Source organism: Acomys minous, assembly GCF_964271855.1.
Source record: "Acomys minous genome assembly, chromosome: 8".
Taxonomy (NCBI): domain Eukaryota; kingdom Metazoa; phylum Chordata; class Mammalia; order Rodentia; family Muridae; genus Acomys; species Acomys minous.
Window position 1 is genome coordinate 94,118,125 of NC_140489.1, and position 23,618 is coordinate 94,141,742.

At 42.3% G+C, this 23,618-nt stretch overlaps 1 long non-coding RNA gene and 2 pseudogenes across 3 annotated transcripts in view; 1 reads left to right on the forward strand and 2 right to left on the reverse strand.

The window, feature by feature from the left end:
- The window catches only part of LOC311603823, a 294,782-nt gene that overhangs the window by 114,198 nt on the left and 156,966 nt on the right, over positions 1-23,618 (reverse strand). The gene's annotated exons all lie outside the window — the stretch shown is intronic.
- On the reverse strand, positions 1,597-3,065 carry LOC311602996 (phagosome assembly factor 1-like; annotated as a pseudogene). Its single transcript has one exon. The product of its transcript is annotated as a phagosome assembly factor 1-like (transcript).
- LOC311603414 (small ribosomal subunit protein uS4-like) lies at positions 19,493-20,064 on the forward strand (annotated as a pseudogene). Its single transcript has one exon. The product of its transcript is annotated as a small ribosomal subunit protein uS4-like (transcript).

The window sequence follows — 23,618 nt, forward strand, 5'->3', positions numbered from 1 at the left end:
AGACTTCTATGTCTATTGTGATTATTAACTTTTATATTTCAAAGGTTAAAAAGAACTGAAATATTAAATATACATGCATGGATTGCCAACAGTAAGAATAGAGTTTCATTGAATTTACATCCATTGTCATTAATACTACTCAATTATACCTTCTTCTTCTTCTTCTTCTTCTTCTTCTTCTTCTTCTTCTTCTTCTTCTTCTTCTTCTTCTTGTTCATACAAACACCACAGCAGCAGCACATGGCAAGCTGTCACTGCAAGCATAGATACTTTATTGGAAAAGGAATAAGGAAGTTTCCTCTGTTCAAGAGGATGGGAACAGTCATGGCTACCCTGACAGAGACATGTCCAGGGTCTCTGGCCAGACCACTGTCCAAATGGGAAGAGAACTGTCAGTCGGTCATGGGAGTGTCACACAGGCCTGGCTATAGGCCGAGGATCCATACAGACAGCTGGGGCAGATCCCCTGCACATTCATCATGAACTATCCAAGATGAGGCTGTACATGAGTTAATTACAAAAGTCATTATTTACAAAATGTGTGCACACATTTGAAAAACTCACAAAATTTTCATCTATGGATCACAAGTTTCTAGACCAAAATATTAAAAGTGAGATAAAATTATACATTTCTCTTCTCAATTCTTTTCAAAATGATTACTATTTTAAGGCATATATATGCTACTCTTCATTAGCAAGACCCATGTAAGAAACAAAGCAGCCCAGTGTTCCCTGAGCCCCTAGGCCTTTAATCCAAGTGGCCAGGCCAGTGCCCAGAACTTAGGCAGGGAGCTGGCCCACAGTGCATAACAGAATGCTGTAAGGTAACAAAAGGAGGAAGGTGTCTTTGCCTAACACTTTGGCATTAAATAAAAGAGGCAAACAAGATGGAGACATGCAGCCCTGTCAGCAAGGTTGGACCAAGAGACACAGGAGATCTTGAAGGCTGGCTCCCAGATCAGCAGTGGGAACCAGGCCTGGGTAGATACCTGGTAGAAAACTATATTTCAATGACTTGGGTGTGCCACCTGGGCATGGCAGGGAACACTCACACACACAAGAAACAAAAGGGCATGTGGGCCACAGCAGCCACAGCAGCCACAGCAGCCACAGCCAGCTCATCGAGGAACTAAAGTGAATCTAGTGCAAATATTGCAACCAAGTAGTATGGAAATGCTACCTGCTCCGCCACATAGCAACACTGGGCCAAAAGCAGGCCCCTGTTCTCATCTTAGTTTCCTTAGCTAGGGGAAGAGCCCCGTCTTCCCTGTGTGGACAGGACTGAGGTTGACGTGTCCTTCACAACATGTTAGTTGAGAGGCCCTGATATCAAGGTTCAAAGTTTGTGCTTCTCTTTGCAGACTGTTCTCTTCTAGCAATAGCAAGCTTAGGACAGAGGGGTATCTGGGTCCTCTGTCCCAAGGTGGAGACACAACTCAAATCCCACTTCTGAACCCTTCGGAGTCCCAGAGCCCTTCAACACCACCAAGGTGCCCAAGAAAACACACAGCGTGGCACAGAGGCCCATTGAGCAGGATGTGAGGCAGAGTCCCATGGATGAGGGGGCTGGGGTGAAAAGGATGGGTAGTGATGTCCTTAGGACAGCTCTGTTGTTCTCAGGTGAGCACCAGGCATACTGGGTCACTGAGGCAATGTGGTTGTTTGCATGACCTCAAAGATCATCCACTGAAGATAAAAGCAGGATGTGGAGCCAAACAAGTTGGTGTTGTTTGGTGATGAGGACCTGTGCACGACAACAGTCTTCTCCACAGGATAGCCCAGGAGGTCCTGGATGCTATCCTAATTTCTTTCCATCTAGTGGGATCTTGAACTCACAGTGGTGGTAAATGTTAAAGTTGTAATGCTCAGGATAGTTGGTGTGCAGGACAAAGTACTTTACTTTGTATGCATTTGCATCAAAAGGATGTCCATTCCAAGAGTGAAATAGTTAAAAAAAAAAAAAAAAAAGGTAGTCATTGCACTTGGATGGAACTTGTTTATGAGGGGAAGAAGTGTGAATTTTCATCTTGTCTTCAGATATGTAGAAGGCCTTGTGTGGAGAGGCAAGCATGCTAAGAAGATGATTCTTGGCAAGAATCACCATAATACACTGCATGCTCAAACACTCACATTTTGGCATCTGCTAATGCTCCGGGTCCAAAACTTGCAACGAGCAAGTGAAGTCGCAACCCTGAGGGTCCAGTTCCATCTCAAAGAACATCACTTTCAGCATATACACTCCCCAGGAAACAGCGTAGGAGCATCACAGAAGCCTTGGTATCCTAGAGAGGCTGTTTCTACTGTAGATGTATATTTGTTTCACAATTGCTCCATGGGGTATCTGAAGAGATGCTAGATCATGGGCAAAACTGGGCTCATACTTCAGAACCTCTGTCCATGAGCCTAACTGAAAAGAGAAAGGCAGTCCTCTGAGGTTGAGGTCGAAGAGCTGCTCAGCAGAGGTGTTCACTCTGGGATGGGTTGCACCAAAAGACTGATCAATTTGCTCAATGGTAGGAGCGATGGCCTGAGAGTTAAAATGCACTCCACAATATTTTAACTTTACTTTTGTCAAGTCATAAACTTCAATCACTTTAAGTCTCTTATTGAAAGCATCAAACAGAGTTTGATCCTGTCCTGAGTCAGGGCAGGGATGGGGGCATGGCTTAGAGGAGACTGCTCACTGTAGGGAACCCGGACGTTTTTTTGATGATGCGACAGCGCTTCTGAAGAATGGCTACTGCCTGAGCCAGGGGCAGTCCTCCAGGCTCAGCATTGGTTTGGTTCACTGAATCAGGTGGCCTCCCTGCAGTAGCACAGACAGGACCCAGCCTGAGGACATCATGCATCTGCTGACTCACCAGCCTGCAGACCTCCGGCTCTCCACCCCATTCAGGGCAGTGATGGCAGCAGGAACACAACAACACAACACCATTCTCCCACTCCATTCAGGGCAGTGATGGCAGCAGGAACACAACAACACAACACCGTTCTCCTCCCTTCACCTCCCTGGCAGGAGCAGCTGAAGCAGCAACCTTTCCTTACATCCTATGTACACATTTCCATCAGTATGTATACAAAGTCATGGGTAACGTTCATTATTGACCTGAGTGGATTCACAAGCACCTAGGAGATAAACCTCTGAACATGTTGGTAAAGGTTTTTCCAGAAAAGCACAACTAAGGAGGAAAAGTCTATCCTGTATGCTGACTGGAGTCCCAGACTAAATAAAGGTTGGAAAAGTAGAAGTCAGTGTTCATTCATCTTTTTGTGGATGAAATGTGACAATGTTCACACCACTCTGATTTCCTTGCCATAATGGACTAAGTATCCCGATTTAAAGTGAACCCTTCCTCACCTAAATTTTGTCACATATGGTTTTTTTTTTCCATAGCAGCCAAGAAAAGTAACTAATACTTAAATGAGATAAATGGGCAAATTCTTAACCAAATCCTTCTTGTGTTGTTGTCTACAGACTCAAAAGAAAATCTAGAAAGGACAAGACACAACATGTCTTACTTGGTTATAGCTTCTAAGACAAAATTATCACAAACTGGGTGGACTAAACAGCAAATATTTGTTTCTAATGGTTCTAGAGTCTAAGGAGTTTTATATTCTAGCCAGTGTCGATTGAGCGCCACTTTCTGGCTGGTGTGTAGCCCCCTTCTCACTGTGACAGTTCTCCCTTGTCTTTTTATTTTAATTTATTCTTTGTCAGCTTCGCACATGTATATAAAACTCTCTGGTCACACTCACTGCCTAGAACCCTCTCTTGTTCCCCTGCTCCAAACAAATCTACCTCCAACATCTTGCCTTTTTTGTTATTTTATTTTTGTTTTTTTATTCTATTTTGTCACTATGTTTAACCAGGGCTGTCAACAGGAGTGTGCTGCAGAGCTATGCACTGGACTATGGGTAATTCCCTGTGGCTATACCACTGAAAAGGAGTCGGTGGCTCTCTGAGAAGAGGATAGGCCCCGTGGGCACATCTGCATCCATGTCCAAATGCTGATGAGGTCCATTCTTCCATGGGTCCTGGGTAGGTAACTATACTGCTGTGAGTTTATTAACATCAAGACATTTTTTGCAGCCCTTTTTCCAGGTACTTGGCTTTTATAGTCTTTCTGCCCCCTCTTCCACAGTGTTCTTTGAGCCTTAGAAAGCCAATGTGGTTGTTTCATTGAGGGCTGAGCACTCAAGAGTCATTTATTCTCAGTACCTTGGTGAGCCATGAGTCAATGCATTACCCATTGTTTAAAGATTTTCTGACCAAGACTGATGACAGCACTATTATATTTGGTATGAATATAAATATTTAGGAGGCAGTTTGATAACATGTCCAGGTAGCAAAACAGCAGCAGGATTGCCCTCTAGAGCCTATACCTCCTCAGCCATAGGTCTTTAACCAGGTTCACTGCATGAGGATTCTACTACTCACTGACAACATTGCAAAGCAGTGATACTATGGTTGCTGGTTTCTTCAAAGACCACTATAGCGAAGAGTTCAAAAAGAGTCCTTGACTTAACATGTCACCCTACCTGTGAGAGAGTAGGGCAATACCCCGTAACTACTGCATTTAATTACATGGATCCTTCTAGCAACAAAAAGGAAATGTATTGAAATCCATACCCTGTAAATTGAGCAGGTTGCTATATCTTCCTGGAGATTCTGGAAAAGGGCTCAGGAGGGATCAGAGTGACTGAAACAGAAGACAAGATGAAGCCTCAGCCACTACAGTCACATGAATTTTAAAATATATCACATATTACATGCATTTCTAGGCCTCATTAATACAAGTTGGTAGTAAACAAAGGGAAAACCCATGAAAACTGCATTTAATAAATTAAGGGAATCATATCATCTGCTTAGAGGCTATGCTTCAACAAACCATTAGAAAGAATATTCTGGTTGAAAAGCCAATTTTCTTGAGTAGATAAAGAAGCCTTGGCAATTTTTAGGCTATTGCTTTCATTAACAAATCTGTTCCTTGTAATAGCAGATTTCCAATCACTGGGCACTGAATTGATGACATCATCCTTATATGGGAAGATTCTCCTCCTCTTCCACAGATTGTCCTGGGCTCAGTGCTCTGTGCAAACTCCCACTGCCGCCTGGAAATCAGAACTGTGAAATCCCCACTGGCAGCGAGAGAGGTACTCAAAAACAGTTTCAATTAAGCAATGTGCCTCTTCCTGACAGCTTTGTCTAGGAGATTATCTGTCCCTTGTTAGGAGCATAGCAGGCAGTATATTTTAAATATTTTTAGTTTAAGTGATTGAGTCTTTCTTTGAGAGCTTGACTCTCAAGTGTTGCCAAGGGAATTGAATTCAAAGACATTCCTCCATGAAAGGAGTGGACGATAGTGAAATGATAGACATGGACTTTAAAGCCAGCCTACCTGAACATCCATGCTACCATTAGCTCCCTAGGGTACCGGGTACATTCCGATATAAAGACCTCACTTGAAGAATGGGATGAGGGATCTGACCTGCCTTGGGAGGTAGCTGGGAGCATGGATGGAGTAAAAAGAGTAGGATAGCAACAGCTATCTGTCTGAACTATGACAGAACATACATATCACTGTATAATCCCTGACACATACTGTACCTCTTTTAGTATCTGTATCACAGAATGTGTGATCAGTCAAGAATCATAAAGATATTTATTCATGTTTCCATGAGCAGAGTGTCAGAACACAGTCCAGGAAAGGAGTCCTGTGAGGGGAATCCTGAATGCTTGTGAGAAAACTCCAAGAAAACAAGATGAGTCTTGTGACCTCATTTTCTTTAAAAACGTGGAATTTTTCTTGGATTGTGTTTCCATATCCCTCCCATGTGTTGCAGACAGGATTTGGTTTACTTTAGGTTATTCATTACAACTGGGTATTGTTATTTGTTTATATGCATCTGTGGAAAAATATGCTTTTGCCACATGCATCTTGCCCTTGTGATTGTGCCCTTTACTCATGGGGTTCTTCTTTACCCTGGAGTATAAATTGTCTGAAGCTCTGAATAAAGTTGGTAGTGCGTGAGACTTTAGTCTGCTTCATTTTCAAGAATTATTTTCCCAGGTTCAACCACCTTTAGAGAGACAATCAGCAGAGGAAGATCAGAGTCCTGGTAAGAAAGACGTTGGGAGTACCACATTGATATGAAGATAAGAAACCAGGACCTCAAACCTATGGTCCCACAGATGGCCCTAGTTAAACAGAATGCCTCACAGAGCACAGCAAAAAGACATGAATGTGGGATAAAGACTTTGAAGATATATAATAGATGGGAGTAAAGAATGTATTAAATGCATGAATGAAATCATCAAAGAACAAGTTTAGTTAATGAAAGAGAGAATGAACGAATGAATTCAGGATCCCCTTTGCTTACAATAATCTCTTTCTGCCAAGTCATGAATGGCTGGCCCAGAGTCCTGTGCTCCAAATGGATGGAAATCATAGATGACAGGAGACGGTTTCCTGTGTTGGCAGCCCCAAGCTCCTGAATCCCAGAGTTTTACCGTCCAGATTTTCAGATTCAGAGACCCATAACTCCAATCCCTGAGAACTGAAGGTTTATAGAGCTGCAAGAATCCAAAGCTAGACCTTTATGGCAAAAAGTACTCATGTCAGAGTCTCTTGCTTTGGGCTTTGAACATCACTGCCTCTGTACACAGTAGCTAGTGTTGCAATTCCAAAGCTTCAGGTGTGGGGACACATGGCCCTTAACAGTAAGTACCATTCACAGCTCTTCATCTTTGGGTATAATACTTCACCTTGTAACACTTGACAGCTGCTTTGGAACCTTTCCTGTGACCACAGCTCTGTGCAGTCACTTACCTTAGTTCATCTTTGGTCTCTCATCTCAGCTCTGTGTAGTATCTAGTCATGGCCATTCTTCAGTTCTCCAGCTACCTTTTTGCTACTGCTGTTGCTCCAGCAGTACTGGAGCAGAAAGCTCCAGGGTCTGTGTGTGCTTCATGTTACCAGTTCAACTGGCTCTACTTATAATAAAGGCCACAGTTGGTGATAAGACCATGAGGAGATGTCTTTATTAAGACCTAATATGGTAGACTTGGAGGTCAGTCCTCAGAAGAGGAATCTCTAGGGTTGACCAAAGAGGAATGAGATAGTTTGTCAGGAAAGGAGTGTGACATGACTTATGAGTAGACACAATTTCCATAAGTCACCGGCCTCTCATATGCACAATGAAAAACCACCAATGTGAACCAGTCACAAGCCTCAAATATGTATAGATGCCCTTAGGACAATCATAAGCTTTGTGCTGAGCCATCAAAAAGCTTTCTTTCTACACAATGCCTGAGTGAGAATAGCTTCAAGAAGGCAGGAACCATTCTGAGGAGCAACTGTAGGTAAGGGCTTCTAGTATTCACGGAGGCTTGCCAAGGTCAAAGCAAATTCTCCCAGAACTGGTGTAAGCTGTTCAGAACAGCTGTGATTGGCACAAAGCCTTCTGAATCTGAAGTTATCACTTCAGTATTTGCCATGGATGCAGTGAACCCTATAACTGGAATACAGTTTCCTCAATGTGGCCAGGATGTGCCCCAAACAACCATTCTGCAATGATGACAGTCTAGCTGTCTGGTTCCCAAGAAAGAATGACCATTCAAGTCATGAAACACAAGCATCCTACCTGGCAGTTTTTGATTGAAGAGCCAACTGATTCAGTCCCAACAACTTAGCTTATTTGGGAAAAAGAAACAGAGTATTTACAATGAAGATTTATATATTAGTGTTTCTATTGCTATTCTATGACCATGGCACCTCTTACAAAGGGAAATATTTAATTGGGGCAAGCTTACAGGTTCAGAGGTTTAGTCCACTTTTCTCATAGTTCTGGAGAATGAGTTAATAGTTCTACATATTGATCCTCAGGCAGCAGGAAGAGAACTGGCTTGAGCTTCTAAGACTTCAAAACCCACCCCTAGTGACACACCTCTTCCAGCAGAACCACACATACTCCAAAAAGGCCACACCTCCAATTACTTTCTATGAGCCTATTGGAGCCTTTTTTATTCAAATCATCTCAGCTTATTCTTATCATTACCTAAAAGTATTAATGTGTACCCTAATACTCATAGAGGGGACTGGGTGCCTCTGATTCGTTTCTTTAGTACTTTTTCCTCTGGTAGCTGTCTTCAGAGCAAAAGATACCACTCAAAAAAAAAAAATCAAACCCAAAAGGAAATTTTAGTAGCTCAAAGGACTATGCAGTCCAGCCTGCCCAAACAGTAACAACAACAATAGCAGTGCCCCTATTTGCTAATGGCCTGTGATTTAAACCCTGCTCAGTGCACATTTAACATCTAGTTTTAGAGAAGAGGAAGCTATTCTAAAGTGTCATCTCAAGGAAGATCTGACCGTGGATCTCAGGGAGCACCTGACATCAAAGCCCGCTTCACCATGGTTTTCACTCTTTTCAAGCCATCAGAATGGATGTAGAAAGTCTTGAGAAAATAAATGTGGTGAGTAATGTGAACAACCCCATAGGCTCTGGCGAATATAGGTCTGACATTCTGGACAGAGCACCCTGGAGGAAACGCCCCCTAAGTAGCTTACATAACTGGCCTGCTGCAGGAGTGCAATGTGCATCCAGATACACACAGGCAGAAGGTGTCGCTGCAGGGGAATTATCTTTGTAAAAAAACACTTTAAATTAAAAATTCAGCACATGGATCACTGCAGAGCAAAGAAGTCAATACCAGCTACTTATAAAATCTGCACTGGAGATCAACTGTCCTATCTTGGGACGCAAAGACAAGCTGGGCTTCTGAGGACTGATTTGCAATACAATTCCTTGCATCCTTGGGCTGGGGATGTGGAGAAAAAGGTGAACTGAACAAAGACAGCATTTACTCCCAATTCTGTTTTAAGTAATTGGATGATGAAGCCTATGAGCAGATACAGGTTTTATAAAAGAGATTCGTGACGGGGAACGTCAGGGAAAGTTTGCAACAAAAAGAAAAGAAACAAAACAAAACTCTCATACTAATGAAACTAGCCTGGAGACTTGGACTCCTGCTAGCACCTAGGGTCCAGTTCTCAGCTTGGAATTGCTCTCCCAAGTGCTGTTCCTCGGAATGCATTTTTCTAGTCAGGAGTTTGTTATTGCTCCCATCTGTCTAACAGGATTGCTCATCACCTCAAGTTAGCTGAAAGCTGTTTGTTATCAACAAATTACATAAGAACCTGGTAAATATTTTATGAAGAGAACTGTAAATATTCCCTCTTCATTTGCAAAAATACGTGATATTTACTGATCCCATCACTCTTATTGGCTTCGCTGCCGTTGTTGGAGATTGAGAAGGCATTCTCGAAGGAGCTGTGGTTCACCATGAAGGGCAGAGAGATTTCCCTGGACAGGAGGATTACCTGGTACAATGCCCCAACTGGCATCCACAAGGCCTAAAGCCAAAGGATCAAGAAACTACACAGAGACATCTCCCACCATGATACCAGTGTGCAGGAAATTTTTCTCTTACAAAAGAAAAAGTATTATTTTGTTAGGTTTTGGAGACAGGGTCTCATGTAGTCTGGGCTGACCTCAAATTCCCTATATAGTGGTCACAGTCTTGACTTTCATCTCCCAGCCTCTGCTTCTCTGTTGCAGAGATTGCAGGCATGCACTACAATGCATGCTAGCTTACAGTGCTGCTGGGGGAAGCTAGGGTTTGTTTGTGCTGGAAAAAGCATTCTACCAGCTAAGCTACATTGCCAGCACTGTTATTGTTTGTAGAGAACATATATGCCCTTCAAAGACCGCTGTATTGGGACCACACAGACCTGACTGATTCCAAACTCAGCTGCCTACTGACCGTACAAAGTTGCCTGATCTCCTTGGTCTCAAGGTTTTACACAGGATTATCATCTGTCTATGAGGGCCTGCTCGTAAGTAGAAGGTATGATGTTAGCCAACAGCTTCCAGTTAAGTATTACCTCAGCACATGTTAGTTGCCTCCTTATGACCTCACCTTTGCCTTTGAACCTCACATTTTTCCAGGATGTCATCAAGAGATGGAGTCAAGCCTACTCCTTGAGACAAGCAAACATCAAACTGAAATCCGAGAGTGAAAGTTACAGTCATTTAAACCCAAAATCCAACAGCTCTTATAAACTAACAGCAACCCACAGATGGAATGCACAAGCTCGTAATTGGTTCTGTGGCATCAAAGAATGCTAACCAAGGCCGGGTAGTCACTCACCAGGGACAAAGCTCCATTGTGTCCAAGTCTGTGCTTCTGTGAAAAATATGATACATTTTCAGACATTCGTCTAACATTTCCTTACCGCCAGTGTTGACTATGTGTGTGACCTTGGACAAGGTCTTTACCCTCTCTAATCCTCAGTACTCCCTTTTCTAAGAGGAGGGAATTAAGAGTACTTCTCAAGGGGTAGTGATGACATTTAATTATAATAATATATATACGGCTCTTTCACAGAGTTCCTGGCACATAAACTTCTATGACTGTAAGCATTATTATTATAGATTATAATACTGTACTATTATTACCATACAATGATTATCATAATAACCCAGGCTCTGCTATTAGGATTTGCATATATATACAGCAAAATATGTCACAGTGTTCTCTCCCTAAGGCTCCCAACTTAGTCATGTGATAAAAAGTGCTGGTGATTTTGCCTCAAACAGTATAACTCCTAGTTCTGGCTCTTCTATATATTAGATCTGTGATTCTAGATAAGGCATTAAAAATCCATCAGTATTATTCTTTATCTATGAATTAGAAAATTTTATGTGTACATAATTGTATGAGAGAGAGAGAGACAGTCAGAGACAGAGACAGAGACAGAGACAGAGGCAGAGAGACAGAGACAGAGACAGACAGACAGACAGACAGACAGACAGACAGACAGACAGACAGACAGACTCTGGACTAACCCTCCTAAGGAGCCATCCTGACTGGTTTTCATGTGGCTTGAGGGACATTTGCAAAGGAGAAGTATGGATTTATAGATAGCTTCTCTGTATTCTCCATAGAAGTCAGAGGGACATAGGACAGTTCTTGGGGACAATTTTATCATGGTTTGTCCTCAGCTTCTCAGGACAGAAACAACTTGTGATATACAGACGATCAGACAAGAACTGCGACTCAGCACTAAATAACTTTGAAATAGCTTTGAAATAAATAGCTTTGAAATCTCAACACCTAACATGGATGCATTGCATAGGGTTCTTTGGTTGAACAGAACCAATAGTATGTGTATGTTAACACAATATCATAACACACACATACACACACACACACACACACACACACACACACACACACACACACACACACACTATACACTACAGAGAATGATAACATCAGCCCAGAAAGCTAAAGGTATCAGCAGTACTAACCTGCCTGTCAACCTGGAAGATTCCTATTTTTCTATGTAACTTAGAAAGTAAAAGTTGGTGTCGGACACTAGAGAAGATGGCAACAGAAGACACAAGAGCAAGAATCAGCATTCTTGTTCAGGAAGAAGGGAAGCAGCTAAAGGGCACTACTGTCTTCAGACCCACCAGGAGGCACTGTGTACTCTGCTTCTGCTCCCTTAGTTAGCCCCTTCTGGAAATGCCCTCACAGACATGCCCATAGTCACATCCTCCAATTGATTCCAGTTCCATCAAGTTGTCAGTTATGACACAGGACAAGATGTACAAAATATTTGTATCAAAGTTAGATATTGTGCAGCTGTGGCTCAGTAATAGAGCACTCAATCTTGCCCATGCCCTGGGTACAGATCACAGCACTACAACACAGAAAATCACAGGCAGCAGTGGGTTATTTGTCTGGCTATAGTGGCAAACACCCCTAGTATTTTCTGCCACAAATAAGGGTGAGAATGACCAGCTTCCCAGAACACTGCTCCCTTAGCTCCACTGGGAGTCCCACATTCTGTGATTAATGAATGCCTTTCCAAGGGACTATGCTGATCTGCTCTCCGCACCATCATTTAACACTGGTGTTACCACAAATAATCCCTCCTGGGAAGACCTTTCTTTGAGAGCCAACTTGTTCCCTCTCTGATTTCCCTAGCCTATAAGAACCAGAAGCCTTGACTTCAAGGTGAGAGGCTGAGCAGCTAAGATGTTGTGTTGTTGCAGGATTTCATAGGCAGTATTCAGCCTCTGCCAAAAAACGTGGTCTCTGGCTGCCAGTCCGCTCCATTTCCAGGGACTGCATTGAACTCAAAGTCCCTAATTGCGTCCTGTGGAAATTCTGATTCTTCCTATGAGCTTTTGGGACTGCCTTCTTTCAATAGAGCCAGCAGGGCCCAAATGCTGGCTCTCTAGGAAAGCATTTCTAATGAATGGAGGAAAAAGAAAGGGGGAGAAATGTTCTTTCCATGGAATTCAGGCCCCTGATCTTAGTCACACTTGTGACATTAGTGTGCTCAGGGAACACCTAGTTATCCGCATCCTTCTTTTTTTTCAATTTTAAAAGAAACAAGTGGGTATAATATTGCCATCATCTCCCTTAGCCCAAATAATACAAAATTAACCAAAAAGTCATCTTTCTGTGGCTTTTTGAAGTTTCTATCTTCTCAGAGGCTAGAAAGTCATCATCCTTGAGTCAAAGTCAACAGGAGATAAAGACTAGACCACAAAAAACCAAAGATTAAAAGCAGAGGCTTGTGGGATGTCACTCCACAAAATATTTTCCAAAACTCACCACTTTCCTGGAAAATGTCTTAGTGCTGCCACATTTGAAAAAGATAAAACAATACCCTGTAGTCTAATAGATTTAAATTTTAAGTCAAGCAAGTGTCACTTTACAGCAGGTTTTCTCAGAGTGTTTAGCATGCCAAGAGAGTCACAGGACTCCCAGGGGTATGCCAAGTATGTCTAACATTCCCAAGAGAAATTTTTGCAAGACCTACTTGGGAAAGTACTCATTTAATAGGAGGTCCAAGCATCAACAGAGCTGCCTGCACATGGACTAGGCCAAGATATCAACAATAAGTGCACCTTTACCCCGGCATGATAAGTGACAGGCTGTGAATAAATTCTACATTGAATGTTTGCATATTGGTAAGCGGTTGGTTAGGGTTGAATACGTGCTTCCTAGATATATCTAGGATATTTGGGCTTGTGCTAGGAAAATGAAACTTGTATTTATAAGGGAGGGAGAAGTGTGTGTGTGTGTGTGTGTGTGTGTGTGTGTGTGTGTGTGTGTTCATATCTAGAGGAAATGTAATGAAATAAATTTTGTTCTGAATCTCATCATCTAGTCAGTTGATGCTGTAAAGGCAAGCCGTGGGGGATGGACCCTGAGATTAGATCAGCAGGAGTGCAGTAATCAGAGGGAGCTTTGTGGAGCTGGGACGCAGACAGTCTCCTAGAAATTCAATTAGTGGGGGCCAGGTGATAACCTGACAGAACTGAACACTTAAGATTTATCTCCATTTACAGGTTGAGAGCTGGATAAATATTTCTTAGCACCAACAGTGAATAATTAGAGGCATAGCCATAACATGTAGATTGCTTTTCTCTGCCTGGAGCCTATTGCTGTGTATGGACATTTGTCAACATATTCTTCAATATATAATCCTTCCTACTCTCCTCCCACGCTACCCTATCAATCCAGTGCCTGCCCGCTGCTTTTCATTGATTCATACAAATTAATTCCCATTGCAAACTCCAATTTGTTGCCAGTCACTGACGAAGTCTAAGACAAATGCCATGCATCTTACCTCACCCACCATTTAATTCTTTTGTGGAGTTCCTGGTTTCGATGACCCCATGCTCACAGGTAGGGTGTTTACAAGCATTCACTTCATTTGTGGCTGAATGAGACCCCGAACAATGAGGATCACTTAATCTGTGGAAAGGGATGATCGTTCACATGTTCCCTGTGTGTTATGCAGAAAGCACATGCTGTCCAGGGCCACTGAATGCTAAACAAAAACCAATAGTGTACAGCTTCAGAAGTCATCTCCTGTAAAGCCCACCCTGTAACGTCCACCTTGGTCTCTTGGAACAGTCCCTCTTGAAACGGCCACAGTAGATGGAGCCAGCACCCACAAAAATCATTTCACAACTCTGGACTTCCCACAGTGGGAGACTTGAGTCACTTAGAGACAACCTAGTAGTGTCCAATGGATAGGAAGATTTCAGGGAGGACCAAGGGTAAGAAGAAAGTATATCGTGTGCCCTAGCCATTCTAGCTGAGGCTGCATTGGTCCAAGTCAAACAAGTAGATGAGTGCTTCCTGAACTTCTGACCCATAGGACCGGGAACAGATCTTCATATAAAGCCACAAAAGTTAGGAGAAGGTTGGTTATGCAGCACCATGTAACCGTGCCTTTTGCACTAAACCAATCTAGGAGTAAAGGTCCAACAGAAGAACACACAAAAAAAAAGGTCTTGATGACTGGCATAAGAAAGTGGCTTGAAAGATTGGCTATCTGGCGAGGGCATAATAGCCCTGTTTTCCTACTGAGGTAACTCCAGTTCTAGTGAGAAAGGAAACCAAGGGGGTCTGGATGTTTTTATTAGGCAAATAGAAGGAATGAGAATGAAGAAAAATGTATATTGAGTACTATTCCAGGTGTGGTTGCCTGTATTCCCCTATTGGACCTACATGCGGAGCCTCTTAGAATGGTTACATACTATTTACTTTATTGATTAGGAAGCAGCAGTAGGTAGAGATGAATAGCCTGCCTAGGTAGCAAAGCTGGAATGATTATGCTTGTTCTTACAGAGGCTGAGAAGCAGCCTTCACCAGCTGCCAGGGGGTATTACTTTCAGCTCTCCTTCAAGGTCGATTTGGCCAATAGAGTTAGTAATGGAGCTGGCAGTCTGTGGGCAAGGCCAGCGCTGTTTCCAAGAAATTACTAAAAGAACTTAAATTCCAGCCCAAGTCCTTATAATGTCTTATTCAAACCCCCTTTGCCCATTTTGAAGAAATCCATTTGCACATCTAATTACTGAGTACCCTCTATATTAAGGCTTCAAAGATGAAAAATAACAATCTTGTTTTGTTTTTGTCAAGGTCTCCCTATGTGAATATTAAAACATCATGACATAGAATTTTCTTTCTATGTCAGCTTCTAAAATTGACTCCAAATATCTAAGCCTAAGACTCAGTCTTTCCTGTGCCTCTCTCTGTGCCTTTTCCTCTGCTTCTACTTCTGCCTGTGCCTGTGCCTGTGCCTGTGCCTGTGCCTGTGCCTGTGCTTCTGCCTCTGCCTCTGCCTCTGCCTCTGCCTCTGCCTCGGCCTCTGCCTCTGCCTCTGCCTCTGCCTCTGCCTTTGCCTCTGCCTCTGCTTCTGCCTCTGCCTCTGCTTCTGCCTCTGCCTCCTGAAAGCTGATAGAGGTCAAAGTCCAATTCAGAGAAAGTCTTAGAAGAGGGATTCTGCTTTCAAGGGCTGTCAGGAATTAGCTGTTGTGAGGGACAGATGTTGCCCACCTATGGGAGTGTCTCCACAAATGGGTTCTCCCATCATTTCTGATACTCCCATGTTAAACCCGCAGAAGGTTTGGCTGATCTTTTCTTTCCATTTGGACTGGCATCAGAGCGCCTGATACCTCATAGATACAGGATGCTTACAGGGTACCTGAACAGTGTGACTAAGGGGAGGGGGTACATATATTTCCTGTGGCTTTGAAAATAAGGCTCAAAAGAAAACACTTCAAATGTTGCTGGGAAGTTTTATACTTCATTTTATGTTTCTTGACAAACCACGCTTCACATTGCACTCAACTAGTTCATAAGTCTAATGAAAATCTTCCGTGTTCTATGGCTTGGCTTCTTATTTACCCCCATGTGTTTTCACCACCAAACACAAAGCATCAATTTCCATCCCTCTTTGGAGAAGGATACTCTTTGCTTCTGGTTCCAATCTCACAGAGCCCGGCTATAAAGAACTAAATAGGACAAAGACATAACCTCCCTTGCACCAGCTCCTTTCCCGTCTTCCCTTCTCCCCCGTCCTCCTCCTGTTGTTTTTATGTGCCTATCCTTATCTTTCTGTCTCCTTCCTCTCTTTGTCTTCACTTCACTTTCTTCTCCTCTGTCACCACAGCCATGCTTGCTTCTTGCTTCACCTTTGAAAGCATATTAAACTGTAATGTTAATATTAAAAAGTAATGAGAAAATTTTCTGTCCATGTCAGCTTCTGAATTCTAAGTCTTATTGAAATTCTCCCCAACATACATTTCCACATCCATATGTCCTGCACATGGGCACATGCTCACACACATGTATGTCAATGATATCATGTCCTTTGGAAATGTTTCCATTTGTTTTCTTTATCCTCTTTATCTGTTTATTCTGATCTGTGCCCTTTTCAGGCTTCAACTCCTGTAGATCAGTCTCCCCAGGCTTCTAGCTCACAGGGCATTCTTTTTCATTGGAGCTCTTCCAGCATTTATTTTTCTAGCTTATATGTTGGCACAAAATTAGTCATTGTCTAGAATTGTTCTATCATAATACTATTATTCCTAAGAAGCCAAGAGTGTTCTTCAGAACTAAAATGCCTCCTCTGTTGCACAGCATCCCAGTCCTCTCTCCAAGAATCCTGAGTGGCTCCTTGTAGCCAAAGGGGGCATGTCTCAGCCTCATCCAGTGAAGCACTCACCAACCAAATAGAATTCACAGAAGAGAACCAAATAGGAGTCATAGAATCCTCAATGATCTTAGGGTGTTGGGCAACTACTCCCTCTCAGAAAATGTCCTTAATATCGCATAGTTTTTGTTGTAGTTTATAAGGCTGATTTGATCCATAGGGATGATGTCAATTGCATAAGACATGCTAAGACTTGAGGTAGCTATTGCTTTCTGCACAAGGGCAGACGCGGGAGGGGAAGCATGTCCTATGGGCCCTTTGGTGGTGCCAGGCATGAATAGACTAACACCTTAATTATTACTATTCTATGATGCCCTCTTACCTTCACAACAAAAACCAAATTGTCTACAACAGCACAAAGTGACTTTAGCGAGCTGGATACTACTCTTGGCTCCAGAGTCTCCTCACATCATCTCCCCTTGTGTCCCCATGCACAGTCTACTCTAGCCATAGGGCGTGGTATGTGATAGTCCACAGGCCACAGTACCCTCAGTTCTGTACAGACTGTTCCTTCTCTCTTTCATACCACCCCATCCCAGGTTTCACACACACCCCTTAACTGGGTTTTGTGTGCTCAACCATGCTCTGATCATCACTGTGGATGTGACTTCAACTTCTATTACAATAACTTCTTCTATTATTTTACTCATTTAACAGTAAAAACAGAGAAGATTGTCTAGGGCTTCTCATTCAGTAAGGGACAGGTAGAGCACAACTGATTTATTACTGCAATAATGACTTGTTGGTTTTTTTTTTTTTACAAAGGATGACATAGAAAAAAACAGCACAAATAAAAAATATCACATTTTCATAGAATGGGATTTTTCCCCTGAAAATGAGAAGTAGGTAATCACTTACCAATTTTGGTTTTTATCATTTTTTTTTTTAAGAACACTTGGCTGGGGATAGGGCCATGTGAGGAGTCTAGTGTTTGGCCCTGTAAGTTGGGAAGGCAAATCAACCTTCTTTGTGCTAGCCTTAACCCTCCCTCCCCCAGGGAAGAGTGAATCTTTCCATTCTCCTCACACAGCCTGGACCCTGGCATCCATTCACTCCCTTTTTTTCTCAGCTCTCCCCACATTAGGAACCAGAGAGGAAGAATACAACTCCGGAAACCTGAAACAGCTTTCCAATAAGTTAAACAGCTGAGTCATCCACATCAACATTAAAAGCAGGGCAAGAGGTTCCCAAGGGCTCCATAAACTACCCCAGGAGCTACAGTTTCTGAGGGAAGAAAAGGTTACTGCTTGCAAGAGCAGTTGAAAGAAGCTTCCTGGGGGAAAAAAAAGGAGAAGCCTTCAAAAATGGGAGATGGAGTCAGAGAGCTGTTGTCAATATCACCTGAAGGAGTTGCACGTGCTGATATGAAAAGAGCTTGCATCCTGCTTTCTGATTTTCACTAAGTTCCCGTTAAATGCCACTACCAGTAAGATGACCTGTTAGTGTCTTGAGCCTTCGAGAATGGCACATTCATGAAGAGTCGCCTGCACCCTGAAGGTGGAAGAGACTGGCATTTCTTCAGTGTCTACCCAGCCTAGGCACACACTTGGCACGCACCAACACCTGAATCTTCCCAAAGGCATGTGGAGTAGGTGGTCATGTGATGCCACCCAGCAGGTGTCACACAGGGAAGCAAACTGCTTAAAGAAGAGTGAAAACCTGGTGCACGTTGACTTCATCCACCTAGATCAGACTTCATGAGTCTAATGTCAGGTGGTTTCTTCCCAGTGTGACTTTGGGGGGTGGGGTGGGGGTGGGTGTTCCTGGTGTAATAGAATCCCTGTTGCATCAGGAGTGTAATTACATCAAAACCCAACTCAGGCTACACGTCATTTCTTCTAAGAAGATGAGTTCTAGCCCTGTACTAGCTTTAGGGCCTGAGGGCCTATCCTGGTCTCAGTCATACATGTAGTATAGAAATTTTTTGGGCTAATAGCCACCTCTGGTTCTGGAGTGGGAGCGTGAGGGAGTCTCTGGCTTATAAGAGTCATTTAGATTACTAGCCACCTCTGGTCCTAGTTATAGAAGCGTGATATGACCTAGTTCAACAGACAACACAGATCATTACAATTCTCTCAGGTTTTCCCTTTTCCCATTAGAAACACAATCCCATGTGCTTAACATTCCTGGTTGCACTGGGGATCTGTGGGCAAAAGGACCTTCATGGTAGGCTTCCAACCATCTTGCACAATTCAAGAATCTCTGGAAGTGCCCAGTTGAGTGACTTCCCTGGGTGATCAAGCAGAGAAGTCAACCTTTCACTTTTGTCCTGTCTTCTTCATTCAAAGCACATGTTCTTGCCACATGGCGAGGAGCTGGGTTGCTATAGCATTATTCTGTTTGGTGTGATTAATGTCAGTCTTCACAGAGCTCATTATTATATACTCACTACTGTCATAAAAGTTCAGTATTAAACACATGAATTTCTAAAACTCTCTAAGTCTCAGAAGCATTTCTACCAACTTTCCCTGCCCTGGAGATCTCCATAATTCTATCATTGCTGGGTTTCTAAGGGTAAATTGTAGCACACCCTGTGCTTCTAGATTTCATTATAACTAGAGCTCTGCCTGGGTGTCTACTATGTTTTCTGAAGGGCAGAAATGCAGCCAAATTACTTTTTGAAATTGAATGAATCTAAAATTGAGCATAATTGTTAACCCAGTACAAAGTAAGTCTTTTATACTAACATCCCCATGTAGCTAATGGCTTTCTTTTATATTTTAAGGCCAGCTAATTTGAGAATTAGAAACAATACAGCATTGCCTAAGTCAATTTTCTGTATATTCAGCATTTGGTTTGGGTTGTAGTTTATACTAACAATCCTGTGTATTTTTTAAAAAGTCTTTCTTTGTCATGGGCCCGAGTTTGTTCATAGGCACAGCAGGCCTAGCAAAGCCAACATGCCATTTGCCAGATGTTGGGTTTGTCACCGAACCTATGTGACTCCACAGAGACCCTTTGAGAAATTGCATCTTGACCAGGAACGGAAGTTGATCAGAGAATATGGGCTCCAGAACAAACATTAGGTATGGAGGGTCAAACTTACCCTGGCCAAGATCCACAAGGCTGCCTGGAAGCTGCTGATGCTGGACAAAATGACCCACGGTGTCTTTTTGAAGGCAATGTTCTACTAAGGTCATTTGCTCATATTGGGGTGCTGAATGAGGGCAAGATGAAGCTGGATTATACTCTGGGCCTAACTATTGAGGATTTCATTGAGAGGTGGCTGTAGTCCCAGATCTTTAAACTGGGCCTGGCCAAATCTGCCCCTGATGCTCATGTACTTCTCTGCCAGCGTCACACCAGAGTCCACAAGCAGGGGGTGAACATCACACCCTTCATTGTCCGTCAGGACTCCCAGAAGTGCATTGACTTCTCGCCCCATTCCCCTTATGGTGGTGGCTGCTCAGGTCAAGTGGAGAGGCCTGGCCAGGGTGGTACTGGATCTGGTGATGATGAGGAAGAGTGTTAAATTGATATTTTCCTGCACTAGAGGACTGATTAGTTTCCTAGTTGACTAATAAAATAGAATTGACACTTGGAAAAATGTCAGTTAAACAAATGTATTTATCACATAGGTGTTTCTTGAAAATCCATCCTTGAATCCAGAGCATTCTTGGAAATATGGGGTACTTCCTAGTATGTTTGTAAGCACAGGTGATGCAACTGATAAAAATGATATTAGTACTTGAAAGGTTTATCATGGTTCACCTTGATCAGTCTACATAAAACTCTCCTAATTGATTCTAATGCCCACCTCATGAATTATGAGCCTAATGTATTGTCTATTAGTTACTTTTCTATTGCTGTGATAAACTATCTTAATAAAAGCCACTTAAGGAAATGGGGAGTTGTTTTAGTTTATGATTCCAGAGAGACAGATTACCTAGTTGTGGGGAAAGGAGTAGAGGAAGAAGCAGGAAGCAGAAAGATCACATTTCATCCACACACAAGAGGGGGCCGTGTAGGGTGACAGAGACAGAGCAGGAAGTTAGACAAGGCTAGATATCCTCAAAGCCGCCCTCTAGTGATTTACTTCCTTCAGCAAGGCTTGTACCTCCTAAAGTTTCATGGTTTCCCCCAACAGCACCACCAGCTATGGACAAAGCACTAAAATACAAGCATTTTTAATAATTTACTAATTTATTCATATTACATCTCAATTGTTATCCCATCCCTTGTATCCTCCCATTCCTCCCTCCCTCCCACTTTCCCCTTACTCCCCTTCCCTATGAACATGACTAAAAAAAACAAATAGAGGCAGGTAACCATAGTCAAGACATATTACATGAGAACAAAATGTATTTTCAATAAAAGGAAAAAATAAAATGTAAAGAAAAAAACGATGTACTATCTGCAAGGTAGTATTGTAGCATTATGAAACAGAGTTTTTCTATATACAGTGACACTCTTACGTCAACACATGTTCAGGAAATTCTAAGAAATCTTTGTACTCAATGAGAAGTTTATTAAAACAACCTCTGATTGTAAAAAAAAAAAAAAAAGTACATGTATTTATAGGGAGAAGGGCTTTCCTCATTGAGACAGCCACATGTGGTATCTGCAAAGCCCTCATCAGTATAAACTGGCCTCCAAAAAGGAGGTGGGATCAAGCTGGGAATCAAGTTTCTGGTTTCATACGGTACTGCAGGGGAGAAGGTAGGCATGGCGAGCTAGACAGAGGCAACAGGAAGAACATGTCATGGAGACATAAAAGGAAGGCAAGAGGGAGATTCTAATCAAGGAAAAAACAAGCAGGGGGTTGGCTTAATCCCCAAAATGGAGTATGGTATACATTACTTCATACCAATGTGAAAATTAAGGGTGTGAGACAAGGGTGGAAGCAGAGGAACAGAAATGCCAAACAGAACATGAGCAGAAAAGCCAAGGAAGGCAGGAGTTACTGGAGGAAAGACTGTTGTTAACAGCTCAGTGCAGGTCAACAGAGCACAGATGTGGAGAGTTACTGATGCTGGCTCTCAATTCAACAAAATGTATATACTCACATGCATGCATAAATATATACATACACACATACATATATAAATATGCATGTATGTATACACATATATGTTCTCATTTACAAAAAAAAAAACCTTTATGAAGCTTTCAATGCTTCAGTTACTACTCAAAATGCTCTACAAATATTTGAGTGTTTGAAACCTGTAATAGATCCCTGAGGCATTTAATAGTAATCCTATTTTATTAATTTCAAAATGGAAACAGAGACATTAAAAGATTTCTTCAAACACAGCATGAGGAAAGCCGTGCCAGTTAGTCCTTTTTCACATGTCTCTGCCCCATCCTTGCTTTTGAGCATCAAGGACAAGTTTGGTAATTAATAAGGAGCCTTGTTGAATGCTGTATATGAAAGAATATATCTCTATCAGGTCGGTATGATATTCAGATTGTGATCTAGCAACAGGGAACAGGCAGGGGCACGGTTTGGTTTTTTTCCATACAGGTATGAACCATCTCAGAGGAAGACATGACCATCATGCTGTGACTACTTCTCCCTTCTGTCATGGTCACGTTAGAAGCAGTAGCCTCAGTGGCATAGAAACTCTTGGAGTGACATTCAAAAACAGAAACTAATTTAGATGAAATACAAAAAAGGTCCAGATGGCTTTGCTGTGCTCACCATTGTAAATGAGGATGGCTGTCCACAGCAGCCAGAGTGCATCTGTTCGCTATTTTATTCAATTATATAATTAGAGTAATGTTCTCTCTTCAATAGTCACTGTTTTAATAAAACATAAAATCAAAGTGAAGTTGCTCTTGGATATTTTTGAGTAAGTAGAGTTTAGAAGTGCATAAAAGAAAAACCACACTCCCAAACACTTATCCATGTATCCCCTCCTATGAACTTATTCCCAACAAACGAGCTTTGCTGTAAGAGAGAAATCTGCAGTCAGTCTGATCTCTGACCTTATCCTCTCTAGGGGACCTACCATTAGATGCTGAGAAAGTTGGCTATATTATGCATGAATAGTCACACTGTTGCACTATTTTTTCTTTAACTCGAAGAAAGCCATTCCTCATGCTACACAAGAGCTGTCCACTTCTTGACAAAACAGGACACAAGTCAACAAGGCTTGGGATGCAAATGCCTTGGTATTATGACAGATATCTAGAAAAACAGTGCAGCTATTTGGAATTAACAAACTTCAGAATCTGTACTGCACCTTTATATTTTAAAAATTAAAATTTAAACTTTAAAAATTAAAAGTTGATTGTTTATCAGATAAAGCTGATATGGTAGGAAGAGGCTTCTAAATGTGCCTTATACATAAATAAAATTTGCACATCTACCCTGACTGTGGATTGTTTTCACATCCTGTTTACCTACAGAGTAATGGCACCAAAAGCGATTCTAAAGACCGGTTCACTCATTAAAACCTACTGGGCTATGTGGCGGTGGTGCAAGCCTATAACTCCAGCACTTGGGAGGTGGAGGCAGGCAGATCTCTGAGTTGGATACCAAGATTCCAGGACAACCAAGGCTACACAGAGAAACCCTGTCTGGAAAAAAACAGACAATCAAAAAAAAAAAAAAAACGCTGGGTATGTCTTTTCTTTTTAATTTTAATTTTTTTATTAATTTATTCTTGTTACATCTCTACGGTTATCCCATCCCTTGTATCCTCCTATTATTCCCTCCCTCCCATTTTCTCCTTATTCCCCTCCCCTATGACTGTTCCTGAGAGGGATTACCTCCCCCTGTATATGCTCATAGGGTATCAAGTCTCTTCTTGGTAACCTGCTATCCTTCCTCTGAGTGCCACCAGGTCTCCCCCTCCAGGGGACATGGTCAAATGTGAGGCACCAAAGTACGTGAGAAAGTCATATCCCACTCTCCACTTTACTGTGGAGAATGTTCTGACCATTGGCTAGATCTGGGTAGGGGTTTGAAGTTTACCTCCTGTATTGTCCTTGGCTGGTGCCTTAGTTTGAGCAGGACCCCTGGGCCCAAATCTGCCTATCATAATGTTCTACTTGTAGGTTTCTAGGACCTTCTGGATCCTT